Source organism: Phyllostomus hastatus, unplaced genomic scaffold (genome assembly GCF_019186645.2).
Source record: "Phyllostomus hastatus isolate PE091 unplaced genomic scaffold, TTU_PhHast_1.1 phas_scaffold_78, whole genome shotgun sequence".
NCBI classification, from domain to species: domain Eukaryota; kingdom Metazoa; phylum Chordata; class Mammalia; order Chiroptera; family Phyllostomidae; genus Phyllostomus; species Phyllostomus hastatus.
In genome coordinates, this window is record NW_025334041.1 from 12,541,082 (window position 1) to 12,547,314 (window position 6,233).

The window sequence follows — 6,233 nt, forward strand, 5'->3', positions numbered from 1 at the left end:
ATCATGTTTACAGGTAACAAAAACAAAATAGCTAGAGGATTGTTGCTCTACCTGAAGTCTGTCCCTAGTAAGAGGGGCACAGCAGCAGCCATGGACTGACAGAGAACAATGCTAACAGCAGAACTGTAGTTTGAGGTATTAGCCTGGGGAATAATACTGATCTTTCCACTCCCAGCAGCCACAACAACCCATCCGCCTCTCTGCGGTTGTGGCATTCAGATGTCACCACCATTTCATTAAACGGAATCAAAACAGCTGTGAGGATGGCTGTTTCATTTTATTGTACAAAGTCATCATAACTTACTTTACAAAGCAGCTCTCCCAGCAGCCACAACAACCCATTCACCTCTCTGCGGCTGTGGCATTCAGATGTCAACACTGTTTCATTAAATGGGATCAAAACAGCTGTGAGGATGGCTGTTCTCTTTTGTCATACGAAATCATCATAACTTACTTTACAAAGCAGCTAGCAGCTAGCAAGCATGCCTGAAATGAAAAAACCGATCGCAAAAGGATCAGCGACAGGGGGACAAAATGGGGGCTGGTGGAACTGGGAGACCGCTAGGGTTCCCGTGGCTCCCTGAGAGCGACCCAGAGCACATGCCCATGCAGTTATTTGCACCTGACTCTTAGGCAGAAATACCCTAGGATGGACTGGCTTTAGCATCCAGTAAACAGACACCTAGATGCCAAGATTCAGTTCAGCCTAACACCGACTACTCTCTGGCCACGCTTAGAGACAGAGCTCAGCAATGTAGCACTCCCAGGTCCCGTCTCCTACTTGCAGTGCTCAGCCCTGAAGCAGCATAAACCCCATCGAGAAAAGGTTTTTAAATCTGAGAGGCACCCCAACTTCTTCAGCTGGACAGCATGGCAAGGGAACATGGCCAGATGGTTGTCATTGCCTTCCAAGTGAAACAGAGGGTGGATTTGCATTTTGCCTGCTGCTGCTTATTAGCTGTGTGTCACTGGGGAAACTACATTCCTGCTATATCTCAGTCTACTCATCTGTAAAATGGGCTTCATGGGGACAGCAGATCTTGTCAGTGCTCTGCCCTTACCTTGAACCTTACCTATTCCAACCGCATTCTCTGCCTTAAAGCTTTTTCTCGTGGTCAGTGCCCACCGTGCCTGCTCACCTGGCAGGGAACATTCACCAGAGTATTAATGGTCCTTGGGAGATGCTCTCAAGCAGTGAGGACGGGGGCTGGTGTATAAGTTGGTACTGGAATATAAATACCTCGACTCCCTGGCCCCTTGAGTGGAACAGCTCTAAAACACAGACTCCGCATCGACTCCCAGATTCTGCAGCAAGATCGATCTCCAGTTGACCCCGGCATGGCTTGCTTGACAACAGTCCCTTTGTGCGCTGCCTCCTTCCTTTGTCGCACTTCCCCGCTCACCTTCTGAGGTTTCCTGGAATCACCTCCCAGGTAATTTCAGCGAGTGCCTGTTTCTCACCGGTCTCTCCAGACAGAATGCCTGTTCTAAATGGTCTTCCCGGCAGATGTGCTTTTTTCCAAGCCTGTGGTCAGGGACACCCTGCAAATCTACACGTGAGATTTTCCAGTTCCCAGATATGTTTCATCTCTCTGCACGGCCATCCTCAAGATCCTGCTATGCTCCTTCCTTCCCAACATAGTGTATGTTTCTGCATTCCTGTTGTTTGATACTGGGAATATCCTAGGGTTACGTTTTGAAAATTCCATTGTTAGGACAGTGAATTAAGTCACACTGAAATTGGTACATTTAGTCTCACATCATACTTGTACAATGTGGTGGATCGATACTCCACTCTGACACTTGCTGTCCCCCAGGGTTGCGACATCGCCTCTCCAAGGACAGCACAGCAAAGTTCTCTACCACAAATCCCATTTTATTCTTGACTTCCCACACAGAATTGGGAAGTCAAGAATAAAATGTTTTTTTCCACAGAGGAAAAAAATCCACGCATCACTTTTTCTCTCTCAACCTTGTAGGGTCTTGTGAGAATTCAGGCATTCAAAAAATGAGCAACTATACACCAAGGGTTTAGGGTTTCTTGGTAATGGCACTAGTCGAGAATTAGCATTATCAGTGGGAAAGTGGAAGTCTAGAGCTTGTTAGCACATTTAGTTGGAGTAAAGGTCTTAATGAAAGTAGAATTTGCATTTATTTCTCATCAAGTCTAAACGAAACTAGGTAGAAGATCAGGTCAAGTTCATCTTCTAGGGGGAAAAAATTCAGAGCACATACTCTCTTAATAGTCAGACAGTCACATAAGAACAACAGCCAATGTTATTATTAATCTGCATTACTTGAACTCCAGCTTTTGGGTCAGGGCATCGATACAAAAGAGCACCTGTAGGCCTGGGCACCTGGGAGCCACATGCATTACACAGTGTGGTCGTGACACTTTGCATAAGTGCCATTTCCTAGATAACAGGACCAATGTCAACTCCCTCCAGAGAGCTGACGCCTCTCTGAGGATCTATAATCCATGAAACATCCAGCAATTCTGATATGTGTCTCAGGGTAACACTTCTTTCAATTCTTCTCCCCTTTTAATCAGTTCAAAGTCAAACTCATTTCAGTGCTGATGGGCCAACACCATCCTCGGGGAGCCCTCATGATCTGTGTTCCGCTCCTTTGCGGGACTTGGGAATGCGTGGCAGACAGCCTCTTATTGGAACCCGTGAGGCCCATATAAAGCTTAAGGGATGTTGACAAACCTGCTGTTGGCTTTCTTAGAATCTCTTCCTCTGGTGTCCCGGACAGCCCCTTAATTCGTCCGTGGAAAGGGCTGCTCCAGAAAATTGCACTCTTTATGGGGGCAATTCAGTCCCACAGCTGAGTTCTTGATAGTCAAGTATTTAAATTTAAAGCTGTGTTTTGATGTAAAGGCTATGGAAGCACATTCCCTCTGCTATTTGGATACTCTCACCAAGCAGAGACCTTGGGGCTGGCTGCTTCATGCCTCTTTCATTTTCCCATTCAATCCATTTTCGCTGAAAAGGAGACATAAGCAGTGAAGCCAATATAGTTTTATTGGATCCAGTGCACTGCCACTAAAACAAATATATGTACACTCAGGCCAATACACTTTTATTAAAACAAATAGAATTTAATTCAAACCAGCATTCAATACATTTTCTCAAAGCAATGAAATTAAGCTCTACCAGTACTTCTGCTCAATATGTTTTCCCAATCAAATCCATTTGAACAAAGTGAAATATATTTATCATAGATAACACGTTTTTATTAAAAACAAATTCACTGAAACCAAGTTTCCCTTTGAACTGATAGATAGAAATTCTAAGCAATTGTATAATTAGATCATAGAAATGGATGTATTTTTACTTTTAGCAAAAAGCATTTCTATTTAGGTCCACTTTAAAGCACACTAATGAATAATAAAAGTTGCTCCAACAATGTCTTTAATGGAGTATTTTCTCAAAAGTATGTCCTTTGGGGTTGAAGTATAATCTAGGGAAAAAAGCCACTTAGGGGAAAAGAACGGGGCTGGGAACCAGATTGTGATAAATTCAGGTGTGTAACAATCACATTCTGAAGTCTACCTATGGGTGCTTAGAGTGAAGTTGTTGGAGGTGTGGGAACACAAAAACATCCTTGGAGAACCTTTGTAATTGTGTACTATACTTCCTAATCCAGAAAAGACTCCTTCCTTAAAGGTGCTCAAACATGAATTCTCATCTTTCTGAGGCTAACCAGGGATCATTGTGCAGAGGGGGAACTTGACGGAATGGGAGGTCGTATATTTGTGTGGTTCTTTGGAGGGGTTTTTTGTGTTGCTGCCAGGATCACAAGCCACCGTCACCTCTTCCAAAGACGCAGGGAGAAAGAGAGCCCCCATCATACAAAGAAGAGTATCCAAATGCAGGTCCACGGTGCTCCCGACCCGAGGCAGACCCTGCAGCAGGAAGCACGTGGAGAGAAATCAGAGCCCAGCCCCTCAGGGCCCAGCGGGACTGTACTCCTTGGCCCACGTGAGCCCTTCCGGTCTGCCTCTGCAGGGGGCCCCCACACGCTTATCTTAAATTTCTCCTCGAGTTTGTGCCGGAAGCAGCGGCTCAGCACAAAAACCACGTGCAGGCTCTATTTTACCAGATGACAGGAACTGTGTCACCCCAGGTTTTCCGTTTGGCCGTCGCATCAGCCCTGCTTAACTGTCCTGATCGTCTTATCTCAGACGTCTGGGAGCATCTAACGCCTCTACTCCTTTTCAGCAGTGCAAGTCCTCCTTTCTTTCTCTATCGTTCTGTCTTCTGTTGTACTGATAAAAGAAATCCAGGTTTATGTTGGAAACAGATTCGAATTACAGAGAGAAAATCCTACAGAGCGCTTGCTTTGACAACACAAAGTCTAAAATTGAAACACAAAAGAGAAGATTAGCATGGCCCCTGCGCAAGGATGACACACTAATCCGTGAAGCGTTCCATGTTTTCTGAGGGTTGCCGGAGTGGAGAGGCATGGGGGATGGGTGGAGAAGGTAAAGGGGAATGAGAGGCACAAACTTATAAAATAAATAAGCCTCAGGGATGTCATGTACAGCACAAGGAATATAGTCAATAGTATCACAGTAACTTTGCACAGTGACAGGTGATTACCAGACTCATCATGGTGATCACACCATAAGGTATATAGATATAGAATCACCATTGTATACTTGAAACTAATATAATATTTTAATTTAATTTTTTAAAAATATTTTTATTGATTATGCTATTACAGTTGTCCCAATTTCTCCCCCTGTGCTCCCCTCTGCCTGGTAGCCCCATTCCCTCCAGCAACCCCCACCCTAGTTCATGTCCATGGGTCATGCATGTAAGTTCTTTGGCTACTCCATTTCCTATACTGTTCTTAACCTCCCCCTACAGCATCTGCAAAAGTAAAGCCTGCTTGAGTGTGGTTGGTAGGGTAATAATATGGGTATAATAATTTACAGTTTTAATTTGAAAATTTCACCTGAAATGTCATATGATATGCTTGAATGTGATAGTTATGTTACAGAATTACATGCTTATGATTTTGTAATAAAAATGTGTAATAAAAAGGGGCATTATTTGTGCCAGACCCTGTGTTTTGTACATACCAATTGTGCTACTTTAGCCTTACACCTGTTCCCCCATGCTCCCTTTCCCCCCTCCCCACTGCTGACTCTCCATGTGATCTCCATTTCTATGATTCTGTTCCTGTTCTAGTTGTTTGCTTAGTTTGTTTTTTAGATACAGTTGTTGATAGTTGTGAATTTTTTGCCATTTTAATGCTCATAGTTTTGATCTTCTTCTTCTTTTTCTTAGCTAGGTCCTTTTAACATTTCATGTAATAATGGCTTGGTGATGATGAGCTTCTTTAGCCTTACCTTGTCTGGGAAGCGTTTTATCTACCCTTCATTTCTAAATGGTAGTTTGCTGGGTAAGTAATCTAGGATGTAGGTCCTTGCTTTTCATTTCTTTGAATACTTCTTACCACTCCCTTCTGGCCTGCAAAGTTTCTTTTGAGAAACCAGTTGACAGTCTAATGGGAACTCCTTTGTAGGTAATTCTCTGCCTTTCTCTTGCTGCTTTTAAGATTTTCTCTTTATCTCTAACCTTTGGCATTTTAATTACAATGTGTCATGGAGTGGACCTCTTTGCATCCATCTTGTTTGGGATTCTGTGCTTCCTGGACTTGCATGTCTATTTCATTCAACAAATTAGGGAAGTTCTCTTTCATTATTTTTTCTAGTAAATTTCCAATTTCTTGCTCTTCTCTTCTCCTTCTGGCACCCCTATGATTCAAATGTTGGTACATTTGGAGATGTCCCAGAAGCTCCTTATACTATGCTCGTTTTTTTTTTTAATTCTTCTTTCTTCTTGCTATTCTGGTCAAATGCTTATTTCTTCCTTGTGTTCCAAATTGTTGATTTGAATCTTGACACCGTCCCTTCCATTGTTGGTTTCCTGTAGATTTTTCTTTATTTCACTTAATGCAACCTTCATTTCTGCCTGGGTTGTTTTTATGCCATTGCTGTACTCAGTGAGCTCTTTGAGCACCCTGATCACCAGTGTTTTGAACTCTGCATCTGATAGGTTGGTTATCTCTGTTTCATTTAGTTCTTTTCTGGGGTTTTGTTCTATTCTTACATTTGGGCCATATTTCTTTGTCTCCTCTATTTGGCAGCCTCCTTGTGTTTGTTTCTGTGTATTAGGTAGAGCTTCTTTGACTCCCTGTCTTAGTAGCATGGCCTGTTG

General features: G+C 43.2%; 1 non-coding gene across 1 annotated transcript; it reads left to right on the plus strand.

Annotated features, from left to right (window-relative positions):
- Nucleotides 1–4,340: 4,340 nt before the first annotated feature.
- LOC123812223 lies at nt 4,341–4,445 on the plus strand. Its single transcript, XR_006784512.1, has one exon. It is a non-coding gene; the product is annotated as a U6 spliceosomal RNA (small nuclear RNA).
- The last annotated feature ends 1,788 nt before the right edge of the window (nt 4,446–6,233 follow it).